The sequence below is a fragment of the Monodelphis domestica genome, chromosome 1 (genome assembly GCF_027887165.1).
Source record: "Monodelphis domestica isolate mMonDom1 chromosome 1, mMonDom1.pri, whole genome shotgun sequence".
NCBI classification, from domain to species: domain Eukaryota; kingdom Metazoa; phylum Chordata; class Mammalia; order Didelphimorphia; family Didelphidae; genus Monodelphis; species Monodelphis domestica.
This window is the reverse complement of record NC_077227.1, coordinates 656657121-656677399: the sequence shown is the minus strand read 5'-3', so window position 1 is coordinate 656677399 and position 20279 is coordinate 656657121.

Below are 20279 nucleotides of genomic sequence, written 5' to 3'. Positions count from 1 at the left end.
TAATCAAAGTCCTATTCACTCCTTTTCTCATCACCTGGATACAAGATGGTCAAATACTCAAAAGGTCTTTCTGTTTCTTTTAGACCAACCATCCTTGAGAAGCTCCCAAAGAGAAGTGAAGTAACTGCTGTGAATCTTCTCAGCTCTTCTGTTCTTTCTCAGAATTCTGTCTTATCTTGTTCCTCCCCCTCTTAGGTTGCTTTTCTTGTATCCTGAATCTGACTTTCCTCTCTTACTCTTGGTAAAGAGAAAAGTCACCACTTCATCTGCAACAGGGGCTAAGAAGGAGACAGTGGCAAAAGACATTTGAGTGATGACATAAAGATGAAGGTAAACAGGGAGAAGAACTCAGTGAATGACTTAATTTTTACTTTCAAAGATGAGGCAATGCTCTTAGCTGAAAGAATAGGGAAAGAAGCAGCCAGGGAAGGTTAAAGAAAAGATTGAAAGATTTTGAAGAACCACAATTTAGTTGATAAGGGAGATCTAGTAGGATTGCCAAGCAGTAGTTTAGCATTATTGCCTAACAAGTGAGGGCCCCACGGAGATTGTATAACATGAAGTTTTAGTGGACCTTTTCATAATAGTTGCATGATCTTCTCTACTTTCATTCAGGAGCATATGAGTATGAGTTAAGGTGGCAGATGGTGGGAATTATTTAAGGCTAAGGCTCGGGTGAGAAAACTGATAATATGATAAAGGGGTTAGGGATTCAAGAGAAGGGTGCAGTATGGGACAATGTAGAGTTCAACTTGTTCATCAAGAGGTTGAGACACTGAAAAGAGGAGAGAATTTCTAATACGGGAGAGATGTCCCATAAGAGAACTGAGAGGTTGAGTGAATGGAGACCACAATATGAAGCAAAAGTAGAGTTTGGTAAGGGAAGAAAGAGGGAGAAGTGAATAGATGAATTATGGTCAGAAAAGGGAATTTCAAAGTTCTTTAACCTAGAGATATTACATTCATATATGATGTAAAAATTAAGATTATCATATTCTTTGTCTGGGCATGAAATCAGTTCAGAGATTGAAATCACATCATGGGAAGTGAGTGGGTTTAATAATTGGTTAGGAATTTTTAGAAAAAAATCTATATATAATTTGAAGCCCTCAAATATGAAGGCAGGAGTTGGGAATGAGAAAACAATTTCAAGAAAGGTATCAAACTGATTGTAAAAGGAAGGGGAGTGACCTGGAGTTTTATAGGCATCAGGTATCAGCTATTTGACTGGATAGCTGATGTGAAAGTGTATGAATCTCAAAAGAATAGAAAGATTATATAGTGATGGCATTAGGGAGAAAACCTGGAATTTACAATGGAGAGCAAGGAGTATTCCAATTCCTCTATCCAAAGAATTGAGTGGAATGAATTATTATAATGGAGGTGCTGGCTTTTCTTCATGATTTTTCCACCCATACCAAAAAGCTTGTAGCAAAGAACCAAACCCTACAAATTTATTTGTTTTTTAATGCTGTCCTATAAAGATTTTGTTGAGGAGACAATAAGACTTGATCTTATTTTTCCATAGTATAAGATATACACATATACATGTAAAATATAAATATATGTATGTAGGTATATGTAAATATACATGCTTATATAACATTCGCATATATGTATGTACATGTATATATGCATATGTATGTGTGTATATCTCCTTTTTAGGGTAAAATAAAACTGAATCATTTGATCCCTCAAAAAACATTTTATAGTATAACATTTGAAAATAATATATTGGCATAATTTGGCCATTTAAAATACATACTTATATGTATGTATATGTGTGTATATGTGTGTGCTCATATGTGTGTATATTTGTATATACATATACACTGTGCTATTTTTTCTGTTAGAGAATAAATTATTTTTAGGAGTAGAAATTAACTTACAGTTCTCTTGGAAACAACATGAAATTAATTTCAGCTATGTGGGAGGCAGGAACTCTAGAATTGCCCAAATGTTTGTTAAATAGGAATTCATTTATAAGCATTTAAAGAAAAGAAATGGCTCAGTGGTCATCTTAAATGGTTTCTTTTTCTACCAGGGCTTAAATGATGGAATTCTGTCTCAAATTGTTGTAATAATCATAAAATATTAGCAGTCAGAAAATATAATTTTTACTCTGCAATAATATGAATAATGTTTGCAGAAACAATAGTATTTTATGCTTAATTTCTAAATCTTTAAAGCATTATAAGTCCATTGCTATAAAGGAGGAAGGCAGAAGAATCATCTTTTCAATTCCAATTGAAAAAGATAATGAGGAAGACATTAGGTCTTGGGAGGAAGAATGATAATAGATGTGGTTTAATAATAGTGTAAGTACTCATGGGCTATGCCACATTGAGTGCTAGAGGAAAATTTATTCTGACCCAGTGGGCCAGGCATTTTTAGGCTTCAGACTGGATGGTTATTGCTTTGGGGCAGCTCATATTTTACTAGGTGGCCAAAGGCTCATGAAGCACCTCTCCCTACCCAAATTCTCTTTCTCCACTCTTACCCCACCACATACAGAAAGTAAATTCCCCAACAAATTGAATTTCATTCTCTAGATTCGCTTTCTGTTACCGTGGCTTGGGGTACCTCTTCCAAAGACTTTCCCTGGGATTATCTATTTCATTCAAGTATGCACTAAGTGACTACTATGTAACTTTGCTTACTGTCAAAGAGCTGTCATCCCAGGTTTGGAAGGAGAGGAGCAATAATATGTACAGAGTTAACGAAATGTTAACACACACATTAAAAAAAAAAGCTTCAATCAAGGGCATTAAGTCAGATATAAGTATAGGGTATAGGGAGGAGGTGAAAACTTACATAAGCCTTGATTAAAGGTTCAGATTCTCAAATGAGGAGTTAAAGAAATAAATTTCAGGCTTAGAGAAAGGCAATTGGTTCAAAGGGTTTGAGACGGGAGATGGAATAGCCCATTCAGGTGACAGTAACTAGGACAATTTGACATTTCCCTACTTTCTCTATCATAGCCCCTCCAGTGCAATATTCTCAGTCATCTATTATTTTACTATAGTTCCAATGACTCAGAATTCCAGTTATCTTAACCCTGATTCAGTGATTTCACTAGATTGTGCCTATAAAATACCCCTTTTCATTTATCTATGCATCTATATATCCATCTCATTGATAAGCATAAAGTTTCCTATTTCAGCCTGCCTGTGCTGCTTTTCTTTCTGTCCCCATCACCCCCACAAATGTAGGATGCAAAGATCTCTTGCATCTAGTTCACATTTTACTTTAATTATATCCTTTATTGTTCCAATTATTTTCATACCAAGTCTATATAAGAGCAGCTTTACGTAGTGGTTAGAGTGCCTGATTTGGAGTAGGGAAGGCCAGAATTCAAGTCTCCTCTCTGACAATTACTTGATATGCGACAACAATAACAACAAAAGGCATTTAATCTCTGAAATTTAGCTTGCTCATAAAATGGGGATAATTTTGAGGTACCATTTATCTGGAGTAGAGGTTTTTTAACCTAGGGTCTGTGAATTTAAATATGCAAACAGATTTGCATGCATGTGTGTGCATTTGATAAGCATATCTCAATATAATTAGGTTCCTTTGAGATTTTGTGAATTTTATTTCATGCATTAAAATACTTTATTTTGAGAAAAGGTGTGTGAACATCACTTGACTGACAAAAGGGTCCATGGCATCAAAAATGGTTAAGACTACTGTCCTTGTGCAAGAAAGGAACCTTAAGGACATCTAGTCCAACAACATCATTTTACACATGAGAAAACTGAGACACAAGGATTTAAGTGACTTATCCACATTCATTCATTATTATTAAAACAAAGAGGTCAAATTATTATAAAGAAGAATCAAACCTCAATTTGAGGTAAAGGGGATAAAACAAACCTGGAATGTCTCTTAGACAAAAAAAAAAAGAAAAGGAAGGAAGGGAGGAAATAGGAAAGGAAGGAGAAAATGGACAGTTTTTTTTTTTCTTTGAGGAAGGGGTGGAAGAGGGGAAAGTATAAAGGAAGATAGAAGAAAATGGTTATAGGAACAGAAAGATATAGAGAAGAGATATAGAATTGGAAAATCATTAGCATTGATAAATATCAGCTTGTGACTTCAAAAGATGCCCCAGAATTATTAGTTAGTGGCAATAGTTCTTAGCTAGAGACAGAGACAGAAATGAAGAAAACATTCAGAGTTCTCCTGAAATGGAAGGACTATAAATGGACTTTGTGAAAATCTATAATTCCCAGAAATTCTCACATGTATTATATTGGAGTCTGAGGTTAAGGGAAGTGTTTTTAGTACACTGACCATGAAATGATTAGGTATTATAGTATGCTATATACAGTGGATGAAGAGTTATGGGTACTTCTTCTAATAGGACCATAGAACTATAGATAGAGAATGTCTCTAAGGGCATGGTGTATGCCTTAATCTTATTCCTGTTGTCTTTCCCAGTTTTCACATTCTTGGGTTATTAAAGTGGGCAGAAATCGTGTTGCATATAGTATTAATTTAGATCTTACTAGAATGTTACCACTCTCAAAAAATTCCCAAAAGTATCTCTGCCACTTTATCTCTGATTTTTTTTTAAGTGAAACCATTCAAAATCTATTCATTTAGGCCCACACAAAGACAGTCATTCCCCATCCCCCAGAGCAGGCAATATTAAATGTATCCACAAATTAGCTTTAATGAGAAAGACCCCAACACTAGTCCTTTGGTGAAAACTCTCATACAATACTCTATAGTGTGAGGGATAGAGAAAGTGATGCTGGGAAAACTTATAATCATTTAATAGAAGTTATTTCCCCCCAGATAGAATAAGGAAGGATTAAGAGTAGAGAGGAGCTCACCTGGCATACATCCCCACAAGGAAAAGGGGAGGGGAAGCATGGTATCTAATGGCTTACTAATTTAACTACTCATTCTTTCTCACTTGTTTATATTCTACAATAGGTTTAAAATGGGGTCCAAATATAAACATAACAATTTTTAAAATTACATAATCTTTATTTCAATTTTTTTCCATTCTCTAAATTCAGTCGTCTAGGACATCACTCCAGCCATCACTTGAGTTTCAGAATTTTATCTCCATTGTTATTTTTACATAAATAATTTACACACATATCCTGAATTATAAGAAAGGAAGAGGCAAGCTTATGAAAATATTTCTAATAGCAGACCATAAATTTACACACATATTTATTGATAATTTTTATTTATTTATTAAATTATTAATTAATTATTATTAATTAAAAAGTATAACACCTATAAAAACACTGTAATTATTATTACTTGATTATAATCAAAAGAAACCATAGATTTAACCTAATAGAGCACAGCCAGCAAGGTTCCTTCAATAATTATTATTTTAAAAAATATGGCTTCCATAGACTAATGAACTATGTTGCTCATTTCCTGATAGAGGTGAGAGTTTCAAAACATCAATTTTTGGACATGGATCATGTAGAAATTCTTCCTCTTATTATGCTTAATTGTTGCAAGGATTCTATTTATTTTTGAGTTGGAATTGAGGTTGGGAGCTAGCAGTGAGAGACTTCCCGCTGTACCCCATCCCTTGCCAAATCTGTTATGATCATATTGTTTTTAATTGAACCACTATCTAGCCTTAACTCTCCCGTCTGCGTTGTGAAATTGATTTTAAAATCCATTTAAAACTTGTGATTTTTTCATAATTAACATAATCTTATTAGTTTGACATACTACTGCTCTACACCATAAAGATCATTTTTGGATTCTCAGTCTAACATGATCCACTCTACCAGTCTTTTTTTTTTTTTGTTAACCAGATTTGTTAAGTATACTGAGTCTTTTCCACATCATTGATAAAAATGTTAAACATCATAGGCCAAGAACAATTTCCTAAGGAAACCTGCCAGAGATTCAAGTTGACATCAATCTATTATTGATCACACTCTTTATCTTGATTTTCAATCAATTCCGCAGTCACCTGACTATTATTGACTTCTTCACATTCTCCATCTTTTCTATAAGATTAGCATATGGGAGACATGGGCAATGGACAAAGAGGTGACTGGAAGGTTAAGGGTGAGATTATAACTTTATAAAGACTTTCTTGATTCAGATCATCTCTGGTACTAGGCAATGGAGTAGAAACTACACTACTTAAATATGTCTTCTTTTGTTTTAAAAATGGAGTAAAAGTAATGATCCAATTTGGGGGATCCCTGTGGTCATTTCTGTAAGTACAGGGTTTTTTTATAAAACAAAAATAAAAATATTTATTATTTATATTCTCAACCCTCTGTACTTTTGGCAAAGCTCTCATTTTGTCCTCTTCTCTGTTGCCAGCTCCAAATCAAAGCTATTCATCATAGCTCTGGAGTGGACTCAAATCAATGCCAATAAATTTTAAAAGGCAGCTGCTATGGTACAAGACGATTAATTTTTAAAGAGAAAAATAATACAACACAAAATTGCAACCCCTGGGGCCAATGTTAAAGGTACTCACATTGTAGTTCTTTGCTTAAAATGAAATTACTACATTTCCCAGAATCATGGTTTTACTTTCATTAGGAAAAAGGGCATTAGTAATTTTTTTTCATTTAACAACTGTTTGCTATGCACCAACTACAGGAGAAACATTACTCACTTGATGCTGTGGGCTTTATAATGATGCATAAAGTCACCAAGGAACTTAAATCTAATGTAGAAGATAAGAACAAAATATTTTAGAAGACATTATATGATATCTTGCATTGTTAAGTGAATAATAAAGAGTACTAATGTGTACTCTGATCTGCTCAGATCACATTTGGAGTAGTTTGTGGAGTTCTGGGCATGAACTTTTTGCAAGAATATAGGTAAGCTGGAGAGTATGAAGAAGAGAAAGTCTAATAGGAGGAAGGACCTTAAAATCATCCCATTTGAGGTTTGGTTAAGAAAACAAGAAGTGTTAACACTGATGGTAAAAAAAATTTAAGAGGAATTTTATAATTGTGCAACTAAAGGAGATATATTGAGGAGGGTTTGACTTGTCCTTCTAGACTTGGAGGATATCAACAGGTGAAGGATCTTGAGAATGATTTAAGCATGACTTGGAGACAAAGAAGAAATTTCCAAAACAAAACAAAACTGGCTAATAAATAAAGCTACCCTACATAGGAATGGCTTGCCGTAGAAGCTAGTGATTTCCATTTTTTTTCTTTTCAGGTAAAAAGCTAGAGGGCTATTTAATAGATATGTAATAGAAGAAGTCCTTTTGCAAATATGGGTAACCTAGTTCATTTATGAGATCCCTTTCTATTCTGAAATTCTATATTCCTGAGATTATTTTAAAATATTTATTTTCTATACTCCCACTTTGTCCTTCAAACATGTTTCCACCCTTTGTTAATCAGCTATAAGCAAAATATTAAATCCATTTTTCAGGCATATTAACAATAGACCATTACTCTCCTGAATAAATGTTATATTTCATGTCAAAATAGTACTCTTTCTTTATTTTGTCTCCTTATTCCTGGGAGGCCTTCCCTCCATAGCTCCACCTCCTAAAATAATTATCTTCTCTTCCACCAACTGCTAGATCAGTAGCTTTCTACAACTGACCCAAACAAAACAATTCTGAACTTTTCCCTCCCCATATAAAAGTTTCTCTTCTCAAATGTCCTCAGGGCATTTTAACTGCATTTCTACATTAGCATTATTACATTATACCTTTTACCATAATAACTTCAGAAAATTTTTATGATACCATTTGATTATAAAGTTCTTAATGACAGGAACTATATTGAATAGTATAAGTGCATCTTCAGAGACTTGCAAATAGGAGTCACTTAAAACTTTTGCTTGTGCTTGTGTGTGATTGAATTGAAAAGGGCCAAATATTTCAAGAATGTTTAGAGGGGTGAAGGAATATTAAAGCTTGATTTCTTACTTATTGCAAATGGCTTCCCCAGTGTAATACAGCTCTCATATATCTAAAGCCAGATTTAAACTCAGGAAGATGAGTCTTCCTGACTCTAGGCTTGTTGCTCTATCCACTATGCTTCTCAATTGCCCCTTCCTACTCATTATTGATATTAAACAACAACACAATCAACAATGGAGGCTAAAGGAAAGAATTCTACAATTAACTTCGGGTCCTATTGTTTTAAATGCCTCTATTACTAATGATTATATCATCCCTATAAGCAATTCAATTCTTTAATATTGTCTCTCTGAAAAACCAAGCTTAGACTACTATGGTTAGTGAGAGACCAAATGTCTAGCTGCTCCTGCTTTTTTAGTATGAAGAGTTGATTAAAACAGTCTTTGATCAGTTTCCTGAGTGCAATATCCTAACCCCAGTTGGTGAACTTATGGTACATGTTCCAGAGTGTGATAGATGGTGCTGCTCCTTTCCTCTTCTCCACTCATGCCCAAGGACATTTCTTACATGACCCGCACCTCTGTCCAGCAGCCCAAGGGGATGCTTCCTCCTTCCCCTGTCTGGACTAAGGTGGGGGCTCACTTGTAGCATGAGAGTTGTAGTTTGGGCATGCAGTCCCTAAGGTTTCTCAAAGGTTTATCATCACTGCCCTAACCAATATGATATGATTACAAGGCTATAGTATTTGTCAGAAATTTACCACCCAAAGATGTAGATTGTCACATTAGTTAGTCTCTGAGAATCACAAGAAATTCATTGCTTTGATTCACAATTCCTAGGACTGCCACCAAGATGATTGGTGACCAGGGAAAAATACTCTTGCCCAAAGAACTGCTTTTCTTCACAGTCTCCTAAAATCCATGCCAACAGATATTTTATAGGAACTAATTATAATGAAGTTTGCTCCTCAGACTCCTAGACTAGATTACAATTAGGTGTTAACTCATTCAATAAGCATTTAGTAAGCAATTGCTTTATGCCAGGAACAGTATTAAAAAATGGGAATATAAATATATACAATTTAAATATAATCCTTGTCTTCAAGCAGCTTACATTCTTTTTTAAAAAACCCTTCTTTATGTCTTAAAATCACTACTTTGCATTGGTTCTAAGGCAGAAGAGTAGTAAGGGTTAGACAATGAAGGTTAAGTGACCTGCCCAGGATCATACACCTAGGAAGTATCTGAGGACAGATTTTAACCGAGGATCTGCCATCTTTAAGGTTCATTCTATCAACTGAGCTACCTAGTTGCCTCCCCAGCTTATTTTCTAATGGGAAAAGACAGCACAGAAAAAAAATGAGTGGAGTTTGTGGGTGAGAAAGAAATTTGGATTTCAGCCTAAAAAAATCATGAGGGCTAGTCATCTAATCAGCATGAAAAGACAGAGGATGAAAGATACTTCAAAAGTGTGGATTCCAGGGCTGAAGTGATTTTCTAGAATCAAGAGACTTCAAAGGCCTGTTGGAGACATTTAGGATTACATCCTGGTGAGAACAAGAGAAGGTTATCCTGGTCATCCTCCTTGAATAGATTTCTAGGAAGGAGGGAGAGAAGAGATTTCTTTCCAGAAGAAAGTAAATGGCAGGAGACAAGTATGGCAACCAAAGAATGGACTCCTGAACCTCCAGTCCTCCTTCTTAAGTTCTGTTAGATTTAAAATAGTTTGAGCGTTAAATAGTTGTAGATAAGAGAGTGGGAGCCATAAACTGTGATAATTAAAATGTTTGGAAACAAGGGAAATATATAACAATTATGACCGCTGAAATATGTTTTCTACTGTGTCTTGGTTTTATATGAATATAAGATGGTCGCCAGGGAATATATTCCCAATTTATGAATATGCCCAAGACAACTGGGTTTTATAGAGAAATTTAATTTATAATACACTGATTAATCAATAGAAAAAGGGAGAAAGTAAGAAAGGAATAAGAATGAATAAATCAGTCAGTTGGTTTTATCACTCACCCAAGATCTCTCTAGGTAAGGCTTCTCATGCCAACCTCAGGCTCCACCTTCAAGAGAGCCTCCTTTCAAGAAATGTTTCCAGAGAATTCTCTTCCTGACTCCTCCTGAGTTCTCCTTCCACCGCCTCCTTCAAGATCTCTCCAGGAGCATTCCCTCCAGGACCTCTCTCCTCTCAGACTCCTCCAGAGCCAAACCTCTCAGAGCAAAACCTCCTCCCTCTGTCCTCAGACCCCACTATCTTTAAGGAAACCATCTAAGTCCCCTCCCCTCAGTTCTCACATCTACCAATCACTGCCAATGTCTCTCCTGTGCCAATGGTGGCTCTAGCTTAACCCAGGACCGCCCAGAGGTCTATGACCTTTGCACATGTCTGTTGAAGGTCATATTCTCAAATAATTAAATCTTGATCTTTGCTGCAGCCCTTCCTAAATCCTGTTACTCTGAGTAGGGTGGAGATTGTAAGTTCCAAGACCTGGTTCTGTCCTTCCAAGTATCTCTATTGTATCAATTCTAAAATCAATCATGACTCAAAGAACTTCCTGTTCTATGCTTAAGCATAGGCCAAAGCCCTTTCCATTGTTTAGCAAAAGGTTTCTGTCCTAACGTAGTCTTAAGTAGGGAGGAGAAGGATCCTCCCATGCCAAGGAGTTTCACATTCCAATAGAGTTCTTACTATCAGTAGGAAATTTTTTCAAGTATGAAATTTCCCAATGGGGAAATTTCCAACATTCATAAGTCTAAGAAATTTTAAGGTTTACAGTTCTTTTATGTTTTCTTTTCTAAGCATAAATATAAGACTACTGGTCATGAGAATGGACTGCCACTAGTTTTAGCAGTTTACCTCATGAGTATTCCTGAGTTTGAGACTTCCCAAGCAATCTAGAACTCTTGGGTTTAGAACTAAAGAACTATTTCCTGATCAATGTAAGATGATGTTTTCTCATTAGTCTGGAATTTTCCATGGAGTGGAAAGAGGAAAATCAACAAATTATTCTATAGCTAAAATCTAGACAATTGAAATGAAAAATATAACATCTGGACATTGCCAATCTTCCTCTGTAGGATGGGCAAATAATACAGACCTGAAGTTAATGAATTAAATGAATGAAAAAGCATTTATGAAGCTCTTATTATATACCAATCACGGTGCTAAGTACTAAGAATACAAATGGAACTATCCACAGGACCTCACAATCTAATTTGGCAAAATAACATATAAAAAAGAGCACAGTTACCTAGTAGACAGAAAGAACTCCAAATTTTAAGAATATGACATCAGTCAGATAGCAATATCCCTTAGAGCAGATCATATGAGAGTGTTAAGGCAAATTTCTAATTAACTTATGAAATAGAGCAGGCCTGGTTCTTCGAATATTCACTGAGAAAAACCAAAATGACACCAGGAATTGAGGAAGCAATCACACACACACAAAGTAGGTATTGAGACAAACAGCACAGAAAGCACAGTAACAAGAGTTGGAAAAGGGTACAGAGGCAGATAGAATAGAGTCAGGAATAAGGTAGTGGAGGAAAAAAGGTAGTATAGGTACAAGGATGAAGAGAGAAGAAGCAGACAGAAGACTTCAGGTAATCATGAATTAAAATTAAGGGCATTCAGCAGTATGGAACCAGTTGGAGATGGAGGAGTGTAGAGGGGCTTAGGAGTTTGGGGTGTCATTTTATAGTTTTTTAACACATATTTTTTTTGAAAATTTTATTTAATTAATTTAGAATATTTTCCCATGGTTACAAGATTCAAGTTCTTTCCCTGACGTTTCCCAAACCCCTTCCCATAGCCAACTCACAAATCCTCTGGGTTTTACTTGTGTCATTGATCAAAACCCATTTCTATACCATTAATATTTGCACTAGTGTGATCATTTAGATCCTATATCACCAATCATATCTCCATTGACCCTTGTATAGAGCAGTTGTTTTTCTTCTGTTTCTATTCCCAAAGTTCTTCCTCTGACTGTAGATAGCATTCTTTCTCATAAATCCCTCCAAATTGTCCTTGATCATTGCATTGCTGCTAGTAGAAAAGTTCATTACATTTGATTGTGCCATAGTGTATCCATCTCTGTGTATAAAGTTCTCCTGGTTCTTCTCCTTTCACTCTGCATGAATTCCTGGAGGTCATTCCAGTTCACATGGAATTCCTCCAGTTCATTATTCCTTTGAGGACAATAGCATTCCATCACCAATAGATACAATAATTTGTTCAGCCATTCCCCAATTGAAGGGCATCCCTTCATTTTCTAATTTTTGCCACCACAAAGAGCACAGCTATGAATATTTTGGTATAAGTATTTTCCTTAAGCTCTCTTTAGGGTTCAAAGCCAGCAGTATCATTGCTGCATCAAAAGGTAGACAGTCTTTTAGCACTCTTTGGTCATGGTTCCAAATTGCCTTCCAGAATGGTTGGATTAATACACAACTCCACCAGCAATGTATTAGTGTCCCAATTTTGCCACATCTCTTCCAACATTTATTACTTTCCTTTGCTGTCATGATAGCCAATCCACTAGGTGTGAGGAGGTATCTCAGAGTTGTTTCGATTTGCATCTCTCTGATTATAAGAAATTTAGAACAAATTTTCATGTGCTTATTGATAGTTTTGATTTCTTTATCTGAAAATTGCCTATTCGTGTCCTTTGCCCATTTATCAATTGGGGAATGGCTTGATTTTTTGGTACAATTGACTTAGCTCCATATAAATTTGAGTAATTAGACCCTTGTCAGAGTATTTTTGTTATGAAGATTTTTCTTCCCAATTTGTTGCCTCCCTTCTAATTTTTCTTGCATGGGTTTTGTTTGTACAGAAACTTTTTAATCTAATGTAATACATTATTTATATTACATTTTGTTAATTTTTTCTAACTCTTGCTTGGTCTTAAAATCTTTCCTTTCCCAAAGATCTGACAAGTATACTATTCTGTGTTCACCTAATTTACTTATGGTTTCCTTGTTTATATTCAAGTCATTCACACATTCTGAATTTATCTTGGTCCAGGGTGTAAAATGTTAATCTAAACTTAATCTCCCCCATACTGTTTTCCAATTTTACCAGCAGTTTTTGTCAAATAGTAGATTTTTGTCCCAAAAGCTGGGATCTTTGGGCTTCTCATAAACTGTCTTGCTGAGGTCACTTACCCCAAGTCTATTCCACAGATCCTCCTTTCTGTCTCTTAGCCAGTACCATATTGTTTTGATGACAGTGCTTAATAGTATAGTTTGAGATATGGTTCTGCTAGATCATCTTCCTTCACATTTTTTTTTCATTATTTCTCTTGATATTCTTGCTCTTTTGTTCTTCCAAATGAACCCTGTTATAGTTTTTTTTTTTTTAATTCAGTAAAAAGTTTCTTGGTAGATTGATGGGTAGGGCATAAAATTAATAAATTACTTTGGGTAGGATTGTCATTTTTATTATGTTAGCTCATCCTATCCATGAGCAATTAATGTTTTTCCAATTATTTAGATCTAGTTTTAATTGTGTGGAAAGTGTTTTGTAGTTCAAATACTTCCTGTGTTTGCCTTGGCAGATAGATTCCTAACTATTTTATATTGTCTAGGGTGATTTCATTTTTTTAGTGTTACATTTACTTTTTATTCATAACTTAGTATCAGTTCTTTTTTTTTTATTTTATTTGGTCAATTTAAAACATGATTCATTGGTTACAATAATCATATTCATTCCCTCTCTCCCCTCCCCCAACCCCTTTTCATAGCCAATGCAAAATTCCACTGGGATTTACTTGTGTCCTTGATCAGAACCTATTTCCATGTTGTTGATGTTTGCACTAGGATGATCATTTAAAGTCTATATCCCCAATGATATCCCCCTTGACCTGTGTAATCATGCAGTTGTTTTACTTCTGTGTTTCTGCTCCCACAGATTTTCTCCTGAATGTGGATAGTGTTCTTTCCTATAGATTCCTTTGAGTTATTCCGGATCACTGCATTGCCACTAATGGAGAAGTTCATTACATTTGATTCTACCACAGTGTATCAGTCTCTGTGTATAATATTCTTCTGGTTCTGCTCCTCTCACTCTGCTTCAATTCCTAGATCATTCAAGTTCATGTGGTATTCCTCCACTTTATTATTCCTTTGAGTACAATAGTATTCCATCACCAAAATATACTACAATTTGTTCAGCCATTCCCCAAGTGAAGGGCATCCCCTCATTTTCCAATTTTTTTGCCACCACAAAGAGTACAGCTAGTAATATTTGTGTAAATGTCTTTTTCCTTATGATCTCTTTGGGGTATAAACTCAGCAGTGCTATGGCTCAAACAAAGGTCAGTCTTTTATTGTCCTTTGGGCATAGTTCCAAATTGCCCTCCAGAATGGTTGGATCAATTCACAACTCCACCAGCAATGAATTAGTGTCCCTACTTTGCCGCATCCCCTCCAGCATTCATTATTTTCCATAGCTGTCATGTTAGCCAATCTGCTAGGTGTGAGGTGAAACCTCAGAGTTGTTTTGATTTACATGTCTCTGATTATGAGATTTAGGACACTTTATTCGTGTGCTTATTAATAGTTTTGATTTCTTTATCTGAAAATTGCCCATTCATGTCCCTTGCCCATTTATCAATTGGAGAATGGCTTGATTTTATGTACAATTGATTTAGCTCTATATAAATTTGAGTAATTAGATCTTTGTCAGAGGTTTTTGTTATGAAGATGGTTTCCCAATTTGTTGCTTCCCTTTCTAATGTGGTTGCATTAATTTTGTTTGTACAAAAACTTTTTAATGTGATGTAATCAAAATTATTTGTTTTACATGTTGTGATTTTTTTCTAACTCTTGCTTGGTCTTGCAATCTTTCCTTTCCCAATGGTGTGACATGTATACTATTCTGTGTTCACCTAATTTACTTATAGTTTTCTACTTTGTATTCAAGTCATTTATTCATTCTGAGTATATCTTGGTGTAGGGTGTGAGATGTTGATCCAAAACTAATCTTTTCTGTGCTATTTTCCAGTTTTCCCAGCAGTTTTTAATGTGTCTAGGGTGATTTTAAATGGAATTTCTCTTTCTAAATCTTGCCGCTGAGATGTGTTGGAAATATATAGAAATACTGATCATTTGTGTGGGTTTATTTTGTATCCTGCAACTTTGCTAAAGTTGTTTATCATTTCCACTATCTTTTTAGTGGATTCTCTAGGATTCTTGAAGTAGACCTTCAGCATCCGCAAAGAATGATAACTTGGTCTCCTCAGTACCTATTTTAATACCTTCAAATTCCTTTTCTTTGCTAATTTCCACTGCTAGTGTTTCCAGTACAATGTTAAATAATAGAGGTGATAATGGACATCCTTGCTTCACTCCTGATCTTATTGGGAATCCTTCTTATTCATCTCCAACACAGATGATTCTTGCTGATTGTTATATATATATATATATATATATATATATATATATATATATATATATAGTATAGTGGTAGTCTCTCGGTGATTGAGAATGACTATTGTCTTTGTGCAGTTACATCTACGGTGTACCTCATGTGGCTTTGGAGTCCAAAGGGTGAGGTGCAAAGTTTGTGGCTCATGGGGCATGGGACTCCAGCTGTTACAGGAGGTGTGGGTGTGGCCTGGTGTAGGCGTTCACACACAGAGGCAAGACGTCTATGTTGTTCATCTTCAAAGGTGGTGGCGGCATGGTTAATGTGGGTTCGCCAGCTGCTTCTGTCAGAGGCAGCGAGTTCTAGTTGCTTTGGTGTCATGCCAGCCCACTTCAAGTTTGACTTTAGCTGGTCCTTGAATCTTTTCTTTGGTCGGCCTTGTTTCCTGAGTCCAGCTGACAGTTCACCATAGAATACCTGTCTTGGTATTCGCTGTGGGTCCATGCGGATGACGTGTCCAGACCATCGTAGCTGGGTTTTGAGGACCATGATTGCGATGCTGGTGGAGTTGGCTCTGTCAAGGACTTCCTGGTTGGTGATTCCATCCTGCCATCGGATCCTCATGATTGACCGGAGGGAGCGTTGGTGGAATTGCTCCAGCTGCTTCATGTGCTTCCGGTACAGTGTCCATGTCTCACAACCGTACAGGAGCGAGCTGAGGACCACTGCATTGTACACTTTGAGCTTCATCGCAGTGCTTACACTGATGTGTTGGAGGACTTTGGAGCACACCCACCTGAGTGCCTGGCTGGCCTTTTGGATCCTGGCATTGATCTCATGGTCTAGGGACCCGTCGTTGGCGATGGTGATGCCCAGGTACTTGAAAGTGTTGACATTAGAAAGCTGCATGCCATCGATTGTAATGCATGGCTGGTTAGTTGGCCTCCCTGGTGCAGGTTGGAACAGCACCTCTGTTTTGCTGAGGCTGATAGTCAGGCCAAACAGTTTTGCTGCGGTAGAGAACCTGTCCACAATGGTTTGGAGATGATTTTCTTGGTGGGTCATGAGAGCACAGTCATCTGCAAAGAGAGCTTCCAGGATGAGTCTCTCTGTTGTCTTTGTCAGGTGGCGAAGGTCGAATAGTGAGCCATCCAGAAGGTATTTGATGTAGATGCCCAGGTCTAGATCCATCACAGCATGTCGTAATACTTGGGTGAAGGATAGGTTGAATAGTACCAGAGTGAGGACACAGCCTTGTTTCACGCCATTGGAGATGCTGAAGTGATCAGAAGTCTCTCCACCAGATAGGACTTCCCCTGTCATGTCGACATGAAAGAGCTGGATCAGTTTGACAAATTTTGTTGGGCAACCGAGCTTGCTGAGGATCACCCACAATGTGTCCCTGTTCACGGTGTCGAAAGCCTTTGTCAGGTCTATGAAGACAATGTAGAGACTTAGGTTCTGCTCAAGGCATTTTTCCTGCATTTCCCTCACCGTGAAGACCATATCGATGGTGCTGTGATCTGGTTGGAAGCCATATTGTGATTAAGGCAGTTTCTGCTCTGAAACAGATGACAGGAGTCTGTTGAGTATAACACGGGCGAGGATCTTTCCAGCCGTGGAGAGTAGTGAGATGCCTCTGTAGTTGTCATAGGCTGCTCATGAGCCGTTGTTCTAGTATAGGGCTATGATGGAGGCATCTATAAGTTCTGGGGGCATGTCTTCCTTTTCCCATATGCTGGTCAGCACTATGTAGAATGCCTGGAGCACCTTTCCATTTAAGGCCTTGTACACCTTGGTTGGGATCCCATCTTTAACGGGTGCCTTGCCTCCACTCATTTATTTAATGGCTTTTTGGACTTCCTCTATTGAAGGAGGGATGTCAAGTTGTTCAATGGAGTGGTTTTGGGGGATCTGTTCAAGGGCGCTTTGGTCGACTGAGGAGGGTAGGTTGAAGAGCTGACTGAAGTGTTCTTTCTACCTGTTGCTGATGCCTTTTTTATCTTTTATGAGAGTGTCACCATCAGAGGATAGCAAGGGAGTGGTGGTGGGTTTTAATGGCCCATAGACACTCTTGAGGGCACTGAAAAATTGTAGTTTTTCGTATCAGCAAACCACTGGATTTCTTCTGCCTTTTTTTCCCACCATCTGTCTTGCATCTTCCTGATCTCACGCTGCACCGTGACTTGGAGAGACTTGAATCTGTCCTTTTTAGGAGCAGAGTTTGGGTTATTTTGCCACTCCATAAAGGCTTTGTTCTTCTTGTTCAATAGGTCTTCATTAGCAGTGTTGTTCTCATCGAACCAGTCCTGGTGGTTGAGTTGTTTTGGGCCTAGGACTGCCTTTGATGTTTCCTTCACTGCGTCTCTGAACTGGTTCCATTTCTCGGTTGAGCTTCCAGTGAGTGATCCCTTGGCAGACAGCTTGTCATCCAGGCAGGACTGGAATGTTTGCAAATAAGATGGATCTCTAAGACGACTCACGTTGTAAATGCGTGAATTGTCTGGGCACGTTTTGGATGGCGAGGCACAATGCGCATTTGAAGAGTCACTCTAACCAATTGGTGGTCTGTCCAGCATTCAGCTCCTCTCATGGCTCTGGTGATCTTTACATCCTGGATGTCTCACTGGCATACAATGATGTAGTCAATGAGATGCCACTGTTTTGATCTTGGGTGAATCCACGTTGTTTTATATTTGTTCGCCATTCTGAACACAGTGTTCATGATGGTGAGTTAGAACTCTGAGCATTTGCTGAGTACCAGTAGGCCGTTGTTGTTCATTTTGCCCACACCGTGTTTGCCGAGCACTCCTTTCCATCTTTCATGGTCCTGGCCAACGCGGGCTTTGAAGTTTCCCAGTAGTATCAGCTTGTCATTTGAGGGCACTAAGTACAGGATGGCACTCAGTTCAGAGTAGAACTGCCCAATGGTCTCCTCTGTGCTGGTCAGTGTTGGGGCATATGAGCTGATGATTGTGGCATACCGGTCTTTGCTGAGAGGCAAACAGATCTTCATGAGCCTCTCGCTGATGCCCACAGGCAAGTCTGACAGCTGTTTGAGCAAATTGGTCTTGATGGCCAGGCCAACACCGTGGATTCTGTCTTCATTTGAGGCTCTACCTTTCCAGAAGAAGGTGTATCCAGTGGTGGGTTTGTTGAGTGATCCCTCTTCTGGTAAGCATGCTTCACTTAAGGCTGAGATGTCGATGTTATATCGCGCCAGTTCTTTACCGACTAGAGCTGTTCTTCTCTCAGGTCTTGGGGTATTCTCTCTATCAAGTAATGTTCTGATGTTCCATGCTCCTAGTAGGAGTTTCTTTGTATTTTTTCTTTGATTTCAACCTCTTAAAGGGATGATCCGCCAGCCGCGGTGTGCTGACCGGGTGTTTGTAGGGCAGGCAATGTTTGGGACACCTTTTCTAGTCTCCTCCCTTGATTAGGGTGAATAGTGCTGTCCTAGAAAGGGCTGCTCAGTCACCCAGGATGCTGCCGAACATCCCTGCAGCCCACAGGGCCAAGTGACCACTGGTTCGTGGGCCTCCTACGTGCAGGAACATGACTACAACTGCCAGTGGTCACCTCCACCTGTTGCGTCATCACTCCCCCATCGCCGCAGGTCTTGAAGAGGGTGGACGGGGTTAGGATAGATGAGTGTGCACAAAGATACTTGTGCGTGAAAGAGATTTAAGTGGAAAAGCCGATGCACAGAGACAGTACCACTCTCTCGGCGTTGGAAGCCTGGGTCCAGTGGCACAAAAAATTGCTATGCTTGGAGACTTCCTCAGCTGCATTGGATGGCCGTGTTGTCCTTTGTGCTCCAACACGCCCTAATCACTCCACAGTGCTTTGCTGCGTCGCCTTCTTAGCCGTTGAACCTTCTTATTGATTTCTTCCATCTGTTCAGCCGAAGCAGTCTTCACATGCTGGGTGAGCAAAGCCCTGATTCACCATGGGTTGACCTGATGGCTACCCTCACAAGGTTTAGCCAGCCTGTCGAAGCCGTTGCCCAGGGTGTGGCCGCTGCCACAAGCTAGCAGCAACTGGGAGCCACAAGTGAGAGCTGGGTGTCAGGTGGGGGTCAGTGGCTGGAGAGCTGCCCTAGGAGGGCACGACAAGCCCTCCATACCAGAGATACCACCCCATACATACATACATACATACATACATACATACATATATATATATGTATATATATATATATATATATATATATATATATATAGTTTATTATTCTTAGGAAAGGCCCTTCTATTCCTATACTTTCTAGTATTTTCAATAGGAATGAGTGTTGTATTTTGTCAAAGATTTTTCTGCAACTATCGAGATAATCATGTGATTTTTACTGGTTTGCTTGGTGATAAGTTCAATTATGTGGATGGTTTTCCTAATATTGAACCATTCTTGAATTCCTGGTATAAATCCCACCAAGTCATAATGAATAACCCTTGTGATCACTAGCTGTAGTCTTTTTGCTAGTATTCTATTTATGATTTTTGCATCTATGTTCATTAGGGAGATTGATCTATAGTTTTCTTTTTCTGTTTTTGATCTGCCTGGCTTTGGAATCAGTATTATCTTTATGTCATGAAAGAAATTTGGTTGAACTCCCTCTTTGCTTATTATGTCAAATAGTTTGCATAGAATTGGGATTAGTTGTTCTTTGTATGTTTGATAGAATTCTCTTGTGAATCCATCAGGCCCTGAGAATTTTGTCTTAGGGAGTTGTTTGATGGCTTGTGCAACTTGTTTTTCTGATATGCGATTATTTATGTATTCTATTTCTTCTTCTATTAATCTAGGTTGCCATATTCATTGCCATATAATTAGACAAAATAGTTTCTGTTTGCCTTAACTTCCTTTTCATTAGAGGTGAGGTCTCCCTTTTCATTTTTGATGCTGTTAAATTTGGTTTTCTTCTTTCCTTTTTTATTATATTTACCAGTACTTTGTCTATTTTTTTCAAAATACCAGCTTCTCACTTATTTATTAATTTAATAGTTTTTAAATTTTTTGATTTTATTAATTTCTCCTTTAATTTTTAGGATCTCTAATTTAGTTT